Source organism: Protopterus annectens, chromosome 10.part0, assembly GCF_019279795.1.
Source record: "Protopterus annectens isolate FY-2018-M chromosome 10.part0, PAN1.0, whole genome shotgun sequence".
Lineage (NCBI taxonomy): Eukaryota > Metazoa > Chordata > Ceratodontiformes > Protopteridae > Protopterus > Protopterus annectens.
The window spans coordinates 1,766,543,613-1,766,566,790 of record NC_056744.1 but is presented as its reverse complement, the minus strand read 5'-3'; positions in this window follow the sequence as shown (position 1 = coordinate 1,766,566,790).

The window sequence follows — 23,178 nt, the reverse complement described above, 5'->3', positions numbered from 1 at the left end:
CATTTGAGTTTATAAATTCCATGAACCTTTGGGCTAAGGTGCTGGGGCTTGAGTAATGCTCCCAGTCTATGTTTGGGTAGTTGAAGTCGCCCAATATAATGGTGTTTGGAGAGATCTTCATGTTCTCCAATGTTTTCAGGAAAGCCAAGTGGGATTCTTGACTTTGACAGGGTGGTCTGTAGGATGCTATAAACTGAAAAGCAGTCTTGCCCACTGTCAGTTGCACATGGATGGTCTCCGATGCCGTGCAATGCCACTAACCTGGAGGTGTGGATATCCTTGATAAATATGGAAACTCCCCTCCTTTTGTGGTTCGGTCCGGGTTTTGGGGCCGAAAAGCATGATATGAGGTATAACCTGGTAGTGCTGGGGTGCTCTCTGGAGCCTTGAACCAGGTTTCTGTCACTGCACAGATATCGATGTTCTCCATACTGAGGAGAGCTTAGAGTGCATGCATCTTGAGGTTAAGACTTCTGGTGTTTAGCAGCATTACCCTTAGTTTCTTGTTCCTTGTGCTGTCTATGGAGGTGGGTTTGACTTTTGAGCCTTGCCTAAAAAAGGCACTATGGGGGTGGCAAGAGCCTTTGCCAATATCCAAAAGCCTAGGGGTGACAGGTGCAAGCCGTTCCTAGCGAAGCAACGTGGCTTGTCGAGCATGTCATCCCAGGTTGACAGACACTGGATCCCCTTTGAATGACACCAAAATTTTAGCCAATTGTTAAAATCAATCATTTTGTCTTTATACGTAGCATCATTCTAGGTGAGGCTAAGATGCTGCTCAAGGTCAGGGTCATACCGGCCTGGGCTACATGATCAGAGAGCTCCTCTATTGTCTCTTTTCATGTAGTCGAGGGAGGTACATCTCAGGTCATTCACGCCAGCATGTACAATGACTGAGTCATATTTGTATTTGCTTTGGAGTGACCTGAGTGTTTGCATTATGTGGTGGATCCTAGCACCCGATAGGCAGCTCACTGTGACCTTCTCTTTATTCAGCCTGGTGAGCGGGACGTCAGTGTGTCTGACAATAGAGTCACATATTACAAGAGTATCAGGTGTGTTATTCAGCCTTAAGGGCTGTGACTGCTTGGCACACTGACTTTGTGTGCTATGTGTTGTACGTGTTTTGTTTTGGGGTAGCGTTTGCTTGGATGTCTGCTTTGGAGGTCTCTGTTGCTTAGGTAGATTTTTATTTAGAGCCTCCGAGTATGTTTTTGTGTTTTTATGTGTTTGGTTTGCTGTTGTGGTGGGACTATGTGATACTGGAATTGTGTTGTGTGAGGTTAACTTCTCCTCCTGACTGGTTACACCAGTTTTGAGATGAGAGAGCTCAGCCTCCAGTTTGGCTATATGGTTGCATCTCTCACATATATTTGAACCTGTTTGGAGGAGGAGAGGGTTGTCCGTGTACATGAGACAGTTGTAACATTGCCTCAAAATTCCCAGAGTCACCAGCTGGACTGGAGAGGAAACCATTGACTGACCTTTGGACATGCTAGAGTAATATAGGGAACTGAATTAAAACGGACCAATAGGGGACAAGGTAATCGTAGAGAGTATAAGAGTAAGTAGTGCTTATGGTTTATTAGTGCTAACTTGTAAGATTACTTATTTGGACCAGTGAGGGGCCTTAGAATGAGAATATGGTGTTTAATTTGAGAGATAGAGCAGTTCTAAGGGAAAAAGTGAAGAGCAGACTTTGTGGAGCCAGGAATAGTTTAAACCCAATTAGGCGGTGCTGCCCGATGTTGCACTATGCGCAAAAACGCGCAAAACAGGGTTTTAAGAGAGGGAGATCAAGGAGTTTGGAATTGACCCAAAATGGCCAATAAAACTACAGTTTCAAGGCAGTAACCACTCCCACAGGGGCAGGCAGGCTGCTCAATGTTTGTCACTGCCACTGATGAACACAGAGACTTCCCCTTAGCCCAAGCAAACAATGGCCTCCAAGAAACTTACAAACAGTTCAGAACAGCAAATCTGTAACTGAACTTTTTTAAATCTCAGAAATGTGGGAAAAAAGCAAGATTTTTTTGTTTTTTTGTTTTTTTTTTAAGGAAAGCAGAGGTTCACAAGTATCAACAAGTTAGAACAGTGCAGTAAATGACCCCACACTTGAGTGCTAGGCCAGAGACAGATAAAATGCAAGTTTTAAGAAAAAAAACAATTTTAAAAATGTGCAGGCAGGAAATTCAGTAATCAGCTCTAGGTTGTGTTCTAAATACAGTTACCAACACAGAAATCAAGTTTAACAGGCCAGAAAATGCTCAAAAGTATGCAGAAAAACTTAACAAATAATCTGAAGCAAAATACTTAAAATCTCAAAAGTCTCACTTCCGACTCCCACGTGGAGCCGACTGGGCCTCTGGATACTCAAGGTATTGGACACTCGGAAATCATTCCCTCAGATGGGTCTGGAGCCGCTGAGCAGGCATCAGCTTCTGAGGGTGTCTTCAGACCTACACAACTATATATTATGCCATCTTCAGCTTCAAAGACTAAAGCAGCTCTAAAGACAAAGAAACAAGTACAGCATTCTCCTACTCAGACTTCCATGCCTAAAAAACAGATGCTCAAAATGGTCGAAGACCTAATTACTTTGATCAGGGGTTCCCATCCCCCTCCTGATAAGAGGCCTAGGCAAGAGACAGAGTATGATTCTTCTGATCAGGTTTCTATTTCCTCTGATTCCTCTTCTGAACAGGATTATTCCATGCTTCCCTATGAGGATTCTGATGCTGAAGAATCCATTCCTTCAGCCTCTCCTCCTGAGGATTATTCTTTTGGGGAAACCCTGCATACCATGAGGGAGCATTTCCACTGGGAGAGCCAAGATTATTCTGAATCTAAGAAAAGGCTCAGAGACTTTCTGCTACTTCCTCAGCACAGACCCCTTGCTATTCCACCTGTTCTAGACATTGTAGATGATGTATTTTCAGAGTCCGGCCTGTCCCCTGACTCTCTACCCCTGCACCTGCTAAGCCAGACAGATACTACAGGGTCCCGGATTCTCATAAATTCCTATATAAAAACCCCGCTGCTGACCCAGAAACTATATCTCAGGGTCCCAAAGGGTTAAAGCTTCCACTGCAAAAAACCCTGTTCCCTCTGATAGGGATTCTAGGGCTCTAGACAGATGGGGGAAAAAGTTTACACTTCTGCTACCTTGGCTGTAAGGGCTTTACATTGTCAGTTTCATATGCTTAAATATCAGCAATATTTAATGTCACTGCTTAAACAGAAATTGTTGACAAATACTGAATGTTCAGAAAACAAGGAAATGCAGCTGAACAAGTGGGAAAACATACTTTGCAATGTGGTTATGATTCACTGGGGGCCTCTTGCAGGACTGCTGTTACAGGTTCTGTTATTAGAAGGCATGCTTGGTTAAAGGAACAGAATCTGCCTGATCATGTTAAAGCAAAATTATTAGGTGCTCCATTACAGCATGATACTTTGTTTGGTACTAAAGCAGAAGAGGTGTTCAAAAAATGGAGGATAAAGCAAAATCCATGCAGACAGTCAAGGATTTCTTACAGGTACAGCCACCCAGGTTTAGCAAGAGCTGGCCTTCTAAAAATTGGTCCTTTCCGGTGTTAGACAGACCACAGAGGCAGATACAGATGTCCCAGAGGCAGATCTCAGCCCCAAGGCTCATACAGGCCTAAACAATGGGTGCTCCTACCTCCAAAAGCGGAGAAGACAAATCACAACCTTACAGGAAACAGTCCCAATGACTTTCCTCTGCCAGATCCAAGTACTTTTCTTTTGGCAGCCCCCTTAGGGGGAAAACTAGCACTTTTTTCATCAAATTGGCAAATGGTTACCCAAAACAAATGGGTCCTGAACATAGTGTCCCAAGGCTACAGGTTCCATTTTCACACCCTACCAAGGTCAAAAGGTATGCCAGACCTGCCACACAATCAATGGGCAGAGGCACAAAAACAAATTACAGCCCTCATGGACATGAGGGCCATTCAACAAGTACCACAACAAGAGCAGGGGCAAGGATTTTACTCCAGACTTTTCCTAGTGCCCAGAAAGGACAAAACCTGGAGACCAATACTGGACCTGTCTATACTAAATACCTTTCTGGAAGTTCCAAAATTCAAGATGTTGACTCTACAGCAGCTACTGCCCATGCTGGGCAAGAAGGCTTGGCTCGTAACTTTGGACCTAAAAGAGGCATACCTGCATGTCCCAATCAGACAATCTTGCAGAAGATACCTCAGATTCATAGCTGGCTCAGTGCACTATCAATTCTCTGCACTGCCCTTTGGCTTATCTACTACACCCAGGGTCTTCACAAAATGCCTGGCACCAGTAATTGCATTTTGCAGACAAAGAAGAATTCAAATATATCCCTACTTGGACGACTGCCTAATTCAAGCAGAGAGCAAAGACATTCTTCTAGAGCATCTGGCATTTGTAAAAAGATTACTAATTGGCCTAGGGTACACAGTAAATGAAAAGAAATCAAAACTAGTGCCCTCTCAAGAGATAATATTCCTGGGTGCAAGCCTAAATACAACTGCCAAGATGGCTTATCTCACACCAGACAAACAAAAGCAACTGACTTCTTACTTCAAGAAATTGGCAACAAAAACCCACTTATCTGCAAGGAAAATCCTGCAGACCTTGGGTTTCATGGCATCTTGCATTCTGCTAACTCCATATGAGGAAACTACAATGGTATCTAAAAAGTGTTTGAACTCAGCATTGCCACAGCCTGGAGACAGTAATTGCACTCATTCCCTGCCTGCAACAGGAGTTTCGATGGTGGGCAGAGGCCTGTCACCACAACAAGGGTCTGCCATTCAGTTTACCCACAGCTAGACAGACACTGACAACGGATGCATCAGATTAATCCTGGGGGGCTCATATGGCAGGAAAATGTATTCAGGGCACATGGCCTGCAAACCAGATGCATCTTCACATCAATCAAAAAGAGATGCTAGCTGTTCAAAATACCCTGACAGCTTTCAAGGACCTGCTTCATCCAGGACAGCTACTGATAAAGACAGACAATACTACGGTCATGTGGTACATAAACAAGCAGGGAGGTACACATTCCTACCCCCTCTGCAGACAAGCAATGACCTTATGGGACACAGCATTGACTTTTCAAGTTCACCTGCAAGCACAATTCCTGCCAGGAAAAACACTCTGGCAGACGAACTAAGCAGAAACCTCATGGATCCCCACAAATGGAAACTGGACCCACAAGTCTTCAGCATGATAACAAGGAAATGGGGATGCCCAGACATAGATCTATTTGCCTCCCCTCACAACTGCCAATTGCAGAGATTTTGCACAAGAATTTATCACAAGCAAGCATGGAAAGTGGACTCCCTATCCTTCAGCTGGAAAAATCTAACAGTATATGCCTTTCCTCCACTGCCTCTCCTTCCCAGGGTACTCCTAAAGGTCAGACAAGAGAAGCCAAAATTGATACTGATTGCACCAGACTGGCCACGCCAGCACTGGTACCCAATCCTAAAGAGCTTGTCTCAAGGTCCAGCATGGGTATTGCCTCAAACTTCTCACTTGCTGACCCAATAAAACAATCGGATTCTGCACAGCCAACTCAGGACCTTAAATCTGGCAGCATGGCGGATAATGTAGCCATTCAGAACACTCATCTTTCAAAAGCTGTTATGGATGTTATCTTGGAGGCCAGGAGGCCCAGTACCAGAAAATCCTATGCAGAAAAATGGAAGAGATTCTGTGCTTGGAACCAGGAACAAGGCATTGACACATGTGTACCAAATATCCCTCAGATTTTACAATACCTAACTGAGATGCTGAACAAAGGCCTTTCTTTCTCATCAGTTAAGATTCATGCCTCTGCCATTTCAGCCCATTACAATTCGGAACCACATATCTTTTCTCATCCTTTAATAAGGCAGTACCTCAGAGGGGCCAAAAACATTAGGCCTCCAAGGAGAGCACCAATTCCGGCCTGGGACCTCAATTATGTTTTGGAAAAACTCACACTGCCTCCTTTCGAGACAGCATCAACAGCAGATATAAAATTCTTATCCTGGAAAACAGCTCTGCTCCTAGCAATAACCTCTGCAAGACGAGTCTCAGAGTTACAAGCACTCATGGCTGTGGAACGTTTTATCATTTTTCATCCAGACACGGTTTCTCTGAGGACAAACCCAACATTTATGCCTAAGGTGGTGTCCAGTGTGGCCCTCAACCAAACCATTCACTTGCCTACCTTTTATCCAAATCCACAGAACAAGGGTGAGAAAATTCTGCATTCTTTGGACATACATAGGCAGTTACACTTCTACTTGGACAGAACTAAAGCTTTCAGAAAGACTGAGCAACTTTTAGTGTCATATGCTGCAGGATCACAAGGAAAGGCTATCTCAAAACAGACTATGTTTAAATGGATAGGCCATTGCATCCGTTTCTGCTATTTTCAGCATGGCAAATCAGTGCCTAAGGGCTTAGGCCTCATTCCACCAGAGCAGCAGCCACTTCAGCAGCCTTCCTCAGAGGAGTACCAACCAAAGATATCTTAGGGGCTGCAACTTGGAGTTCAGTGCACACTTTCACAAAGCACTACCACTTACCTCTTTACTCTAAGTCCAGAGCAGGCTTTGCCACTGCAGTTCTGCAGGGCCTCATAGCCTCTCCTAATCCTATTTAGCCCAGCCACCCATCCTCAGCTTTGGGATTCAACCCAAGAATAATGACTGCAACAGTGAAACACAATGAACATAGTACAGTTGAGTACCTACCATAAATGTAGATGTTTGAGTGTATTCACTGTTGCAGTCCAGGTTACCCACCCACCATCCCCCTTTTCTTTGCTGGGACTTATCTGCACTTCTCTATCCTATACAACCTATGTGGTGTATTTGCTTGTAGATGAAGGAAATGTAATTTTTGTGCATGCATTTTTATTGGCTTATTTTTCTGCCTACCAGTTTGGGGGCACCTGACATCTGCGGCAAGAAAAACTGAAGAAAATGGCGTCGGCTGCATCTTTTATACCCCTGGTGCACTGACGTCAGGGAGGAGGCGACAGCAACCGATGCCGGACCTAGACTTTGGAATTCTGGCCGACTGAGGGTAGCCTGCCAGCAGGATAACCCAAGAGTAATGACTGCAACAGTGAATACACTCGAACATCTACATTTATAGTAGGTACACAACTGTACTTTTTAAGTAAGAGTTCTGTGGTGTGGCAGGTTAATGCAGTGGTCTGCAGGTGTGATGGTCTTGGGTTCGAAATATGGGACAGGTGTTTATTTCCTGTGTGTTTTACAAGTTTAAAAACACTTGTAGTGAATACAGCTGTATTTAGCTGAGCTTAGCAAAGTTGTGTGACACGGCACGCTGCACAGCAACATGCTAAAAAAAATATAAAGAAAAGAAAAATGGGGAGACAAAGTGATGAAATGGGGTGCAAGCAGGGGGAAAACATAGTGAAAGGCAGGTAGGGATGTGCAGGAGGGGTACAGGAAAAAACAAAGGTATCCATTTCTTGTACAGCAACAACTGTGCACTTCGACAGAATTTGTACATGGCTTTGAACTCTCAACCTCAGAGAGAGTGGTGAGGACAAAACTGCTTTATCAAGCCAATTGGACCAAATTACATGTGTCCAGTGGATGTGTGTGAAATGGAGAGCTATGTATGGGATGATATTTTTTGGGGGTGGGACATGGGTGCCCATTTTTTTTAACGTGAGAATGGAATGTTGGAAGAGACATAGATACGTGTGGGGGGGGAGGTAGGTTGGGTAAGTGAGGATGCATTTGCATACAAAACAGCAGACGGGTGGTGTGTGACACATAAGGGGGATGAACACCTTGAATAGGGAGGGTGTTGTGGAATCCAACTCCCCTATGATTCCAGATGGCAGCAGTGTGACTCACATCCCCACCAATGGGACTGTTGGCACTGCTCCCTTCACTGCCTCAAGGGTGGCAGCGCTGGAGACTGGACACAGAAGTGAGGCTGCCCCACCAGGTTGGCCAGGCACTGGTCAAACCCAAAGTAGACTATCCTGTGCACCAAGACTGGCAGCTCATCATGGGTGACAACACCCCCTCTACCACCACTGCCAAAGAGGGTCAGGCCCCGTCCCATGGGGCGGTGGTACCTGATACCACAGGTAGTGCAGGTGCAGCAGAGGGGGCACCACCGGTCTGGGTCCCAGATGTGTTGGGACCCAGTGCCGTGGCCACTTGAGGCAAGGTAGGGGGATCAGCTGGAACCAACCTACCTTGATGTGCTGTGGTGAATGAGGTATAGCAATAAATTAAGGTTAGTAATAACCAAACCACCGTTAGTATTAACAGAATGGAACATCATTTTAATTCATACAAATACATATTAATGTATAATCTGTGTAACACAACAGTAAATATAACAGTCAGTATGGTAACAGCATGCCAGTAAGAGGTAAACCATAAGGGCAACAAAAAGTATGTTAATAGTGAATCTTAATAACACATAATATTACATCACATTTTGTAAAAATATAAATAACATATGCCGATATTAAGTCATAATAAATAAATGAAGATAAGGGGTGGGGGAGACGCAGAGAAACAATCCATTACTGATATTGTAGACTATATCCCTGAAAGCACTTCTACTAAATACCCTACAGGCATGTAGTGTCAGTTCTGAGTACAGTGACTACAATTCTCCTGTAGCTGATTTAGTATGTACATAACCCTCAAGCTGTTAGCATGGGTCAGTATGGGCCAAGCAATAACAAATACAGGTACACTACTACTACATAGAACACTTTCACATAATGTAGACTTCTATAACTACCGAGGTGTTCTGTAAGCAGATTTGGTAATGCATTGCATTCCAGGTAATTATTCTAATAATCCTGTGACAGACGGATTAGGCAGTTTTAATTACATTATGTGAAATTGTGACACTGGAGAGGCATGTTTGTGTACAGTACATAATCTAGACATCCATCATGTCTTAGTTGGCTGGCATGGGAATATAACCCAATAGCTGTGACTGTAGGGGATATCTGCAAAAAAATTAACTTTATTGGTATTGCTAATAACTGTGAAATGTTAGCACAATCATATCTGCTCATAACATGGACTACTTCAACCATATACTGTATACCATTTGTCCCTGAAGTGGGAGAAAAAGAACATTATGTGACTGAATTTGTTTTGCATTCTAGAACTATTACAGTGCTGTACTTGACTGCAGTGACAATTGAACACACATGCATAGCATACAGCCGTACTGCATATATTGAAACAAATCTCTTTAGGAATCAACTATGCTGCTTAACACATTGTAAGTATCTGAAATGTAACCACTGTCATATCTGTTCATAACGTGGGCTCCCTTGCCATTTACCTTTGGTTCCTGGAGTGGGAGAAAAAGACAGCATTATGTGACTGAATTTGTTTTGCATTCCAGAGCTATTACAGTAATATACTTGACTGCAGCAACAGTAGAACACACATGCATTGCATAAGGCCATAACACATTTATTAAATCAGATTTCTGTAGGAATTAACAATGCTGCTTAACACTTACTGGTATTGCTGATACATGTCTGTGAAGTCCACACAAAATCTGCCCATAGACTGGGCTACCTCAGCCATATACCTTTATTACCTGAAGTAGGATAAACAGAGCATTATGTGACTGATATTGGCCTGGAGACAGCCTTGAACCATACTATGAGTTAAACAATAAGTTTGCAGGCCATTACTTTTGTATTCTACATCTATTACAGTGTTGCACTTGACTGCAGCAACCTTAATATACACACTCAATGCATACAGCTGTACTGCAATGGTTCTGACAACACAGTCCTGCTGTACACCATTTTGCTTACTGTTATTGGTATTTATTGCAGTACAGTTTTATGGTGTATACTTTATTGCAGTAAATGCTTTACTCTTTCTTTCTTATTGCACTGCAGCTAGCATAATAAATTCGTACATACCACAGTCATGGTGCAACCTGGCCAGGTGCCCAGCATGGGACTTGACATTGCGAGCCCTCTCAGCTGCAGGTGTTGGGAGAGAAACGCACCATTATGCATACCAGTTTTGCAGACATTCAGCTTGCATATTGGTAAAACAGAGGAAAACATGCTCACATATTTGTGGGGCATTCCCAGCTCTAGCTTCTTGGACCCAGGTGTCCAAAGTTCCCCTCTTTGTCCTCTTCAGATCATCATAATGGTGATGACTGCTCACCTATGTGGGGGTGGGCACCAGTAACACTGGTGAGTTCCCTGGCCAACTGGTCCCAGGCCTCTGCCTTACAATCCAAGCCCTAGAAACTGCCCTGCAGCAGCCTGGGTTCATGATTTTTTGCCAGAACCCTAACAAAGACCCTGGACTCCTGAAGACCCCACCTCTATGCCCTAAAGCACATGCCTTCACCAGCACTGCCTGCCATATCCACAGTTGGTTAGACCCCAAGAAATGATTCAGAATTCCCACTTATTGCACTTAATATAGGCTGTTTTCCCACACTTGCACGTTATTGAGTGAAATTCAAAAAAGTGCCATGTTGCTTAGCAGCACTCAAACCAGCTAAGCAGTGTGAAAACTCACACATCCAGGGGTTTAGCTCAACTTAGCACCGTGCAAACAAAAGTAATTAATTTATACAGGTCTTATCATTGCTATGGACTCAAAACCATGGACCTACTAAACATTAGCCTGTATCTTTACCTACTTCGATAGTATGAAAACTAGTATACCTTCACATATACTACTGGGCTACCTGTTAGCATGGCTACGTGCCATGCCATGCCATGCAAATGCACTTAAATAAACCCAGACATACGTAAATAATTATATCCAGTTTCTATTTTTAGATGTCTAGCAACTGCCAGCTATATATGTATGAGCATCACTTGGCTCTGTGGGGCTATGCACCAAGCAAACAGCAATTAAAAAAAAGAGAGAAAAAATATTTAAAATTGCAAAAATATGCAATTATGATAATGACATCCGGTTTCTATTTTTAGATGTCTGGCAACTGTCAGCTGTGCAAACATGCAAAAACAGAAAACAAAATTAAGAACTAAATATTATACATTTGACCTGATTCCCAGTGTTCCAACAGTAGCAGGGAGCAGTACAGGCCATCCGCAACCATGGGTAGCCACTACACTTATACCTACACCGATTCAATAACCCTATTCCTAAGCTTTCCCTCGGCAACACACCATCATTAATATGCATGGTGTGCTGCAGAGGGGGAACTGTGGCCGTGTACATGGATACATTCCTGTGTAGGCTCTACATGGATTTTATTAAATCCTTGGGTTATGCTTTACATTTCATTTTTTTTTTTTGGTAAATTTCTGTTTTCAGTATGCACTGTGGCCTGCATAAGAAAGTTTAGCCATCTTGGATAGTAGAAAAAGAGTCTATATCACAACGTCGAACTAACATAAGTTTGAATGTTGTAATATCAAACCCTAAAGTCCAAAATCCAATAATAACGAAAACACAGAACAGCAATTTTTTTCCCAAGGAAAAAAAATCACTGTTCCGTGACAAAAAAAATAAATTAAACCTTAAACTTAAAATAAAGCCCCCCACACCCCCCCTACTTAAATATACCAACTCAGAGATTGCACCACAGTGGAGGAAATAGCAAAGCCCTGAAAACAGCCCACCATTTTTTTCCCTGGGAAAAAAAATCGATGCGTCGTGGCTTCGCTATTTTTTGAATTTCGGACTTTAGGGTTCAGTATTACAATGTTTGAACTTCTGTTAGTTCAATGTTGTGATATAGACCCATAGAAAAATACCTTGCTACCCTTACAACACACACAGCACATTTGCTGACATATTAATCTGATCTGCTTGCCCTTTCCATTGCAGTTGGTGGCAGATTCTGACAAGATACTAAATTAAATGTCGCACAGCCTGATTGGTTTCTGCTTCAAGATTTTAGATGTCATGGTGAGGAAACCAATTGGGTTGTGAAACATTTATAATTGCAAAGGACCCTTCTCCTAGCTGTCACTTTAGGGGATTTCCACACTGTTATTAGGAAATCACAGCCTCCTACACCTTTTCAGGAGTTTGTTTTGCAGGTGTGGAATCAACCAAATATTTTTAAAAGAGCAGTACAAACCATTGCAGCTGTTGGTAAAATGGTGGGAATCATTTCATTTTGAAATCAGCTACGACATCTTTTGAGTATGTACTTTCCAACTTTCCTTTAATGCATTTATGTTTCATCTTCTGTGAATTAGCAAAAAACAAACCAAAACATATAGAATGGCATACCTTTGAATAAGACTTTCAGATTTGCTTTCATTAAATAATGGTAAAGCAATATAATTGTTGTAGGATTCATATTAAGTGCAGCAACTGAATTATTTCAAACTAGTGCACAAAAAAGGTAATAGGATGATTAAATAATTGGAAAAAGTTGAATCATGCACGGTGCACAAGATTATCGGTGTTGAAAAGTGAAATATGTAAAATGTTTAAGCAGGAAAACATGCCTGAACCATTTGTGTACACTTGCCCTTTAGAAGTAAAGCCAAAATCTAAGCATGGCCGTCATGAATCATTAGTCACATGCATAAAATGGTTAAAATTAAACATTTTTAAAAATGAGTTCTCCCCTTTATTCGTAAGCAAGGAAAGCTTTTAAGCAATATCAGGAAAGATTTTAATTGAAACGTTCCACAGCTGACTTAAAATGTAGTTGTGCTGAATTAATAAACCTATAAAAGGCTTTCGGCATCATTTTCAATGTTTGTGTGTATATGTCTGTATCTAAAATCTCAACACATTGTTCTGTCAGTGGTAGCCACATTGTCTAATTCTTCTATAAAAAGAAAGTCTGTTAGTGTTTAAATTTAGCATTCATTTTTCCCTACTCCATATCCTTAACACTGAGAAGGTAGGAGAGAGATAATTTAGGCCTTATGGGGTCTGGTGAATGTCATAGTACTACCTTGTGATGTCACTTCAGAGTTGCTTTTAATCTCTGACTCTGTAAATAATTGAAGACTGCTGTGACAATGTTTACAGTCAGTACCAGCCTTGTCTAGCCTTTGATCCAATGTTGTCTTTTCCATCTGACTGAATGGGTTATAGGATCTGACCTCATTACCTTTTTTCAAGCTCTTGGATCCAGACTAAGGCTCCTCTACTACCAATAATTCCCTCTTGTCCTTACAGTAACTCTGATCTCATTTGCCACCTATTCATTGAAGAAACAATTCTGAGGGCTCATTGATTAACAGTGAGATAAGTGGTTGTTTTTGTCCATCTTTAGCCTTTTAAACTTTTTTTAATGTTAATATTGCTTTTATAGACAGCTAAGTTTACTATAGTCTTTTTCTTACATGTTTCAGGAGTTTCTTCCCGTCCTTTCTTATTTTACCTTTTCTGATTTCTGTAATTCTATTCTTAGGAGTTGATAGTATTTAAAGTTACTGTGAATATTTTTTCTGTCTGTTTTTAGATTTTTCAGTGGTTAGCATATTTTCTGCCCTAACATTAACAAGACCTCTGGCTTTAAAAATTGTAGTACCTGGAGATAGACCCCCCCTCCCACAGGACCAGAACACCCTGTATGTCTGCTTCTTGGGGGTCGATCATTAAGATGCTGAATATGAGTCCTGTGCTTCCTTTGGAGCCAGGGCAGTAACAGATTCCTAGGTTGTTACTAAGCTAATGACCTGGGGTTGTTTTAAGCCTAGCCAAATTTTCCTGAAATAATAATGATGTCCTGTATCCAAATAAGACACTGAGGGCAGTCATTTATAAGCTACCTTTGCCCATAAGGGACATGGGTGCTAGACCTCGTGTAAATTTCCTGTTTCCCATCTACTGGTCTAGGTTGCACTTAAATCGAGTAATAGGCTAACTCCACTTCACATGAATTGGAAGCCTGTTCCATAGGAGGGGCAGTCTCTGGGACATATCTGTCATTCCAGCATGCTCTGTTTAAGTCACAGATAAAATTCAATGAAGTCTTAAGTGTCTTATCCCTGCTCAAGCAGACGATTCGACCTCTTCAGCTTCTGGTTCTACCTCTCCTTCAAATAAATCAGACAAGTCCAAAACCTCTAAAGAAAAGAGAGATAAGTAAGGATAAGGAAAAAAGAATAAACACGACCTGTTCAGGTGGAAAATGAAAACCAAAAATCCAACAAATCCACCAAGAAGGCAAGCCAATCAAGTGAGGAACGATACAGAAATTAAGTTCAAAATTTAATTTCTGAATTGTTCCTCACTTGACTGGCTTGCCTTTTTGGTGGATTTGTTGGATTTCTGATAAGGTAAAAGAGAAAAAAGTAGGAAAAATCCTGGAAGAGATCCCCAGATCTATTGGGTTCTTCTGCTCTGTTGCCAAAGTCAGTGAAGCAGTCCAGTATGTCCACTGGACAGGCACAACATAGGATCTGATATCCATCTCCACTTTGCCGTTTCTCACCAGATCCAGCCAGTCCTTGGCTCCACTCCCTGATATTGTAAGACAGACCACCCCGTCAACTCTCCAGACCAACTTCAGTGGCATTTTTATTCTGGTCCTTTCAATCATTGAGGATCCTTTCAGAAGCCATCAATAGGAAGATGTGAAAATTTCTCAGGAAAACGATTAAGATGAGGGTCCTCCCAGTACCTGTCCACTAGGGTGCTCCAGATCAGATCCCAACAGCTTCATTGATGTATCCTTCTCAAGTCAGCCCACTGGATCTAGTGCCTACAGTTCCGAGTGATGTATGCGAGAGGCTCTTGTTTGAGCCGAGAATATGGATGGCTATGAATCTGACCATTTTCCTAACTCTTGACTCTGTTGGTCTGCAAAGTGTCTCAGAGCAGAGAGGTCAGGGCTGAGTTACAGGGCTGTGGCTGACTCCATGGTTTTTGGAGCCATCTCTAGCCTTAAGTACTTTGGCCCAGGGCAGTTTGGCTCTGATATCTTCCTAGGAGCTGAATCAGATCATGACTAGGGACATTTCTTCTTTGATGACCTCCAGTGCAAAGAGGTCTTCCTTGGCACTGGTCTCAGCTTCAACCTTTGAAGCTTTGCAGAAGGTTCTGTCCCAGTTGAGAGAGGAGGTATGTCATACTCTCACTGCACTGTCCTGACCTCCCTCAGATCCTGTTGATGTTCTTCATGGTCACTGTTGCAGTACTGATTCTTGGGTCTTCCTGCCATGAGGAAGGCAATTACTGGTCTAATTTCCAAGATCTTTGCATCATGCCTAACCACCAGACGTCCGACAATCAATGTCCAGATGTCAGAGTATAAGAAGGGCATCTGTTGGCACCATCTTTAGTTCTTTCTAGCTATACAGGCTGATGCACTTCACCATTTGTTCAAAACACTCTCAGTCGGTCGTATTATTTTTTTTTTCTGGTGCGTCGTCTCCTTCCAGTCAACTAAATATCTTAGTAAGAATTTTCTTTTACAGATTTAATGTTTGAAAAGTTGAACAGTTGCTTAAGTGTCAGAAGCATATCCTGCATAAAGATGTTCACTCTGTCTACTCTGCTTGGGATCTTAGTATGATGTTTCCAATTATCCTGACTGCTAAATGTCGAGCAAAACCCCTTAAATGCAGAGCTAGGTGTTAGCTACTCATATAGTTTCCTCTGTAGCATCATCCACAGCTACCATTATGCTGAGAAGAAAAATCTATTTCTGTGAACGTTAAATTTCCAAGTTCACTGATGAGCCAGGCAAGGTGCTTTTGCAGCCCCCTGATCTGGTGGCTGCTAGGCTCGAACCCTCTGGTGCAACCCCTTGGGATACCATCATGGTTGTTGGCCTACCCACTGTCATTACCACATAACCAACGTCAGTTAGGTCTGATACTGCTCACCAGACCTCAGCTTTTGGTGACTGGGGTATGAGTCTTGAGGGTGACTACCAAATCCTTAACGGACTGCAACCACAGGTTATCCCTTGTATGCAGACACCTAAACCAAAGTGAACCATTTCCTTCTCTTCACCTCCTTCCCCGGCCACTTCATCTTAGACCAAAGCCTAAGACCTCTTAAAAATAACACAGGAATTCATGTCTTTCATGACATCCAGGGAGCCTGTCCATATCTCTACTCTGTAGCCTCCCTATCAAAAAGAAGCAGGAAGATGGCCTTTCAGAAAGATGCTAATTCCTCAAGTTTCAAAGATGAGGAAGAGTTATCCTATTTTGAGCACCTATGTCAACATTACCTATATTCAGACTGTAATGACACCCTGTCTTCTGTTCCTCCCCAGAGGACCTCACTTTTGGGGATATCATTCATAGAACAAAGGAGGCTTTCAGCTAGGAAAGCAGTTCTCACAAGCTCAGACATGCTACAGAGAGCTTATGAGTTTGCCTTCCCCTAGACTACTTAACATTTCCCTCTGTATGTGTACTGTTGGAGGATGTCTTTGAAGACATTGCTTTACATCCTGTCTCCTTACCACCTCCTAGGAAACCATACCGATTTTAGAGTGCTGACTCACACAACTACCTCCACAAATTCCTAAGGCTGACCCTTCAGTGGTCTCTACTGAATCCACAAACAGTGTATCTAAGAAGCCAACAAGACATTCCCTACCTAATGACAGAGAAAGTAGACTTTTGGATAGATTTAGAAAAAAGGGCTTGTAACGCTTGCTACCCTGTCAGAGCATTGAATTGCCAATTCCATATGCTTAAGTACCTTGAATCTCTACAATACAAAATGCTATATAAGGTGGAATCATTTGCAGATAGAACCTTATCAAAGGAAATACAAGAGACAGCCAGAGAAGCTCCACAAGTTTCCAGACATACCATAAAAATATGGCCATGACACCTTGGATGCTTCATGCAGAGTAGCAGCCACAAGTTCTGTCATCCCCAGGCATGTATGGCTCTGGACTCAGCCCCACTCAGACCAGGTAAAGGGTGAACTACTGGATTCCTCACTAGACAGTGTTCCTTTTTGGACCCTCAGTTGAACAAGTTTTTAAGAAGCTAGATAAAGGAAAGCAAATAAAAACTATGAAAAAATGTTCTGTCTGATACCAAGGTGAAATAGGAATTATCCATCTATACCTTGACCCCTTGCCATAGACAGCACAAGGGGGATGCCTCCCCATGATAAGAGACCTAGACAATCCAGAAGATGGCAAGCAGAGCAATTACACATAACAGGGAGCTCCAAGGAGTCCACCCAGCAGAGAGACCATCTGTGACTACCTTCAACCCCAACCCTCATTATCCCTTCCCTCCAACCCTCTGGCTGGAAGATTCTCCTTTCTCCATCAATGGAAGACCATAACCTGGGACCAATGGGTCCTCTACATAATAGAAAAGGGGATACTACATCCAGTTCAGGGGGAAATCCTACCAAAAAACACAGAAGAGCAGGAAGAGCCTCTTACCACCTATACTCAAGGAACTGCTTCAACAAGGATCCATTCAGCCTATTCCTACAGGCCAAAAGGGAAGGCTTCTACTCAAGCATCCTTCTAGTCCCAAGAAAAGAGGGCACCTAACTTCCCATCTTAGACTTTTCAAAACTAAGCAGGTTTCTCAGTAACCCAAAAATTCAAAATGCTGACTCTACAAAATTTCCCATGATCTTCTAAGATGCCTTCATAGTCATTGTTATACTTTACCTTAAGAATGCTTACTTCCATGTCCCCCATAGCAGACAGCCAAGTAAATACCTGTGCTTTTAGCAACAAACTCTTGCTTCCAGTTCTGTGCTTTACCATTTGGTCTGTCTATTGATCCCAGTGTCTTCACAAAATGCTTAGCTCCTGTGATAGCACATTGCAGAACTTTAGGAGTTCTTATCTACCCCTACTAAGATGATTATCTTATTCAGGGAAAATCCACAGCAGAGACCCTAGATGCCTTGCAGACCCCTTTCAAAAAGTAGGTCTCACCCTAGACCTTTGAAAGTCACAACTTATCCCCCGAAGAAGGTTCCTTTTTCCGGTTGCTCTCAGACTTGGCTCAACAAAAAGATTTTCTTACTCAGGGCAAGGTATCTTTCCTGGCAAACTATCTAACCAGTCTGTACCCAAACAGCAAATCTCAGTAAGGCAACTTCTAATTATTCTGGGCTGCATGGCATTATGTATCCTCATGAAAACTTCAAGGGTTCCTAGAAAATGCTTGGGAACGGCATCTCAGCCCTGCATACCCTGTTACCTCTCTTTCCATGCCTGAAGATGGAGCTGCAATCATGGAAGGACAGCATACCACAGAACCAGAGGAAGAATGTTTCTTTACTAGAAGCAGACAAGACCATCACCACAGCACTTCAAACATAGCTTGGGAGTTCACATAGGCCCCATGAAAGTACAGGGTAACTGAGCACCACAGCAGAGAAAACTGCATATAAACTAGAAAGAACTACTAGCGGTTTACCTGGCCATAAAGGCCTTTTAGCACAATTTAAACCATGTGCCCTGCAGATTTGGACAGACAATGCCACTGTGATGTGGTAAGTCAATAAGCAAGGGGGTACCCAGTCCTACCCTTTGTAAAGTCTCATAAGGAAGATTTTGATGCTTGCTCAAGAACTAAAACTGACGCTCGTAGCATCAGACATTCCAGATCAGACCAATACCCTATCAGATTCTCTATACAGGGATCTTCTACACCTCAATGAGTAGATGCTGAAGACGGAAGAGTTTCTCAACCTAACATTACAGTGGCGGATTCCCTCAATAGACTTGCTCACCTCTCAACAAAACAGATCACTTCAAAAGTTCTGCTCCAGAATTCAAACAGGAACTTGGAAAAGGGGATACTGTCTCCTTCACTTGGACAAACCTGTTACCGTATACCTTCCCACCCCTGCCTCTGATTTCCAGGGTACTGATAAAAGTCAGAACAGATAGACCCAGCATGATCCAGATGCAGCATGATCCTGGTGACCCCCTTCTGGCCAAGACAACACTGGTTTACCCTACTCCTGACTCTCATTGAGGGGAGATTCCATCCCATACCACAGGAAGTAGATCAAGCCAAGGGCTTTGGGTTCCACCGACACCTAGCCACACTCAGTTTAACAGCCTGGAGGATTGGATTTTGACTCCAAGGAATGTTACCTACCCCAAAGAGGTACTTCCATTCTAAAAGAGGCAAGGAAACTCAGTACCAGAAAGTCATACTTGGCAAAATTGAAGAGATTTTCCATCTAGTGCCAAAGCAAGAACACTAGCTCTTCTCCGGCAGATATCAGTTGAGTATTGGAGTACCTGACAGACGTGTTTACCCAGAGACTTTCCTGCATCACTATCAAAGTACATATCTGCTTCTATACTGCTTGTTTGTACCATTCTCCACCTCTCTCCTCACACCCCACATGAAACTTTTTATAAAAGGGGTTGTAAATTTGAGACCACCCTGAAGGAGCCCTATTCCCTGCTGGGATCTAAACTATGTGCTAAAATGTCTCACCTTGTCCCCTTTTGAACTAATAGACTTTGCTTCTCTAAAGATGATCTCTTGGAAGACCACTTTCCTCACAGCTGCCATCTCAGTAAAGAGGGTCTCAGAGTTACAAGCCCTCAGGTGCAAAGAACTTTTCACTGTATTGGTAATTCTTTGAACAAACGTTTCCTTCATGACTCTAAGGTGGTATTAGAACTTACACTAAATGAGACTATCTACCTACCAGTCTTCTTCCAAAATCCACAGAACAAGTGCTTCATTCCCTGGATATACACATGCAAATAAGGTACTATCTAGACAAGACAAAACCTTCAAGAGCAAAGCAGTTGCTGGTGGCTTTCACAGAGGGAAAAGATGGCAGACCTGTCTCAAAACGAACCATTTTCAAATGGATAGCCAACTGCATTGCATTCTGTTACACTCACAATGGAAAAAAAAAACATTCCACCAGGCACAGGGCAACTATCAATCCTTTTCCCAAAGGTGTCCCTACCCAGACCATCCTAGAAGCAGCCACATGGAACTCTATGCACACCTTTAAAATACACTACAATCTAGGTAATATCTCCAGAGCTAGAGCAGGTTTTACTACTGGCATCCTACAAATCCATATTTCCTATACTCGTACAGATTTTCTATCACCTAGCAGTTGGCTTTGGGAGTTCTTCCAGGAATCAGTGCTGCAACATTGACTACAAAGAATATAGTACAGTTGTGTCACACTTACCGTAATTGTAAATGTTTGAGAAGATTGATGTTGCAGTACACATGCCCTTACTCAACCTCTCTATCTGCTATCCACTTTTCCTCTCCTTTCTGGATGCAAAGGGTAGAGGAGTTCAGTGTAGATGGTTTCCTTAGCTCCTTCATCCTCTGTCATCTTCCTATGATATTTCTTGTTTCTCTCAAATTCAGCAAACTGAGAAGATTGTGCTGTCCTCTGGCAGCAGGCTGCTTAATCACTGCTTAGAAGGACTTGAAAATGGCACAGGTAGGTGTTCTTCTTATAACCTGATGTCTGAATGTTGTCCCTCAAACATCCATTAGCTAGGGATGATGCTAAGACTCTGGAAATCAGGCGAATCTTGGGCTTCTGCATCGCAGAAAGACTGAAGAGTTAGTACTGCAGTATTGATCTACGCAAAATCTACAATTATGGTAATTGGGATGCACCTGTACTATGTTTTTTGTTTCACTGACTAGTGGGATTTCCTGTCATAGAAGCCCTTGGTCAGCCCAACTACCAGAGTAAGTCTTCCCTCCTCCAATGGCCAGTGGACTGATGTCAGTATGCTGGAGTACAAGTGTAGTACCATTGGAGCAAGGGTCCTACAGTAGATGCAAAAGTGGTTGTGGTAGCCACTAAAAAGGAGTTTTCTGAAGAGAGTACCTCTCTGTCCCCCTAACAGGGAGCCCTAGGGTTGGAAGTATTTGAGAAATGAGCTTACTCACCAGCAATATCCGCTGTTTATGAGCTGAACTACTTAACACATATGTCTCATTTCCAGAAAGACTTGACTAAGAACTCTCCAAGTCCCTCTTGGGTAACCTAACTGCCATTGTACAAAAAAGTGTAGAGTCACAGCTATCTACTCTTCAGTCACTGGTAGTTGTGACCATGTCTGCTACCCAACACAGCTAATAACACAGCAAGAGCAGCAGGCACTGGCATTGCTGATTGACAATATGCCTGGATTCTTCTGTGCTACTTTGCAGAGAGCTTCAAGACATCCTTTGTCAATGCTCCTTTTTACAGTTTAACCCTCTTTGGACCAAAAGTCAAGGATACATTCACCAGAAGTGAGCAAGAGGGCAAGACTTTGCCTGCCATAGGTATTTATTTTTCCACCCTCTCCAAAGGACCTGTTCCTGGAACCAGAAGGTTGGACAGAAACTATTGTTTTGCAAATCCTAGAATTTTGCCCAAGATACTTCTGTTAACAGCTCTCTCTGGGGTAGAGGGGGAATAACTTTAATAGACATTGGAACTAGTCAGAGATTTGGGATACATGGCTAGACTTAAAAAGGTCCCAGTGGTAATCAGCCTAGTAAACACCAATGAACCAATCTGTGATTATGGTAAATGGAACATAACTGTACTTTTTCAGGTAGGCTGGAAAACTGCATTCTCAGAATTTTAGCTCAGGTGAAGGGTGTCTAGGCAGAAACTCTTCAGGTATCGGGAGGTGTGAAATTCCGCTACAGTTAGGTATAAGATAGTCACAGGGTGAGTCAGCAAATACCTTAAGACAAATAAGGCTAAATTTGCCCTTCTTTAACAGACACATAGTCATAACCACTATGAAATTCTCACCCAGTCCTCCTAGAAAAGTAAAAGGAGTGAAGTGGTAATTGTGTGGGGAAAAAGCATGATCTTGCCTAAGGATTTCATAATTACTGAATGTAATAGAATATACACCCTGTTGAATGTGTAGCGGATATGGGTTTGGGAGTCAAAATAGCCAGAAACATCTTGATTTTGTTGTAAACAACATACCGAGTAGTCTAGTTGTGGCGGCAGTTGTAACTGTGTAATTGATAAATCTGAATCTAGTTCATTAAGAGAGCAAATTATTTCAATTTTGGCTAAAACCTTGAAAATCTAGATAAACTTAAATCTGAAGGCCTTATATCAACTAGGCAATAATGGCTCTTTGGAATTTATACATTATTCCTACACATTTCTCAAGATTTGATAGCTAAGAAATTTAAAAATTATACCCTACACCGTCCCTGATCACATTTTTCTAAACTGCAAAATATTAAATTGTAAAAAAATGTAAAAAAAAAAAAATAGTAATAGAATTCCTGCTTGTATAATCAAATATGTTTCTAAATCGGCTTATAAGAAAATAGATATTAAATGTGTTTCTAAATTGGCTTATAATGAAAGAGATATTTTACTAAGGAAGATGCAAGTAATTTAATGATATGGGACTTCCCAAAAGCTATGTATGTGTGTAATGGTACTGTAGGAAACTCAGATGTTGGAATAATGAACAGCTGGAAATTCAGAACAAACCGATAAAAGTAACATTTCAGAAGGGGACTAGATTAATATTGACAAGTTACTTTCTTACCACCAAAGCTGCAATAGCCATGGAAAAACTGTTGCTGTAATTAAATCAAAAGGTGCTTCAACAAAGTATTAGTTTAAGGGTGTGCACACTTATGCAACCATCTTATTGTACATTTTTTATTGTTTATATTTTCCCCTAACAGATTTGTTTGTTTTTCAATTGAATTGTACAGGTTATAGGTCACATTAAAGGAGGGAAATGTTTGGAAATGATTTATTGTGGTCTCATTTTTTATATCACAAAAACCTGCCTTTTTAACAGGCGGGTGTGCATACTTTTTATATTCACTGTGTGTATATCTATATTTATCTGTGTGTGTATATATGTATACACACACACACACACACATATATATATATATATATATATATATATATATATATATACATACACACATATATATATATATATATATATATATATATATATATATATATATATATGAGTGCTTTTTGATACTTTGTTAGAAAATGAGTAAAGTAAAGCTATGGTTACTCTGTTAGCCTGAGTTTTAGTAGGAAAAAGATTACAGAAGAAAATAATTTCATAGCAAACAATAGTACCTGAACAATGCCCTGCTTATACTATAGAGAAGGAATTTATGAATAAGTGTCATCACTTTCAGTCTTTTCTGTTAGTATGGCAATCAAAATGTTTGTTTTAATGTCAAATGTACTGAAATAGTTAACA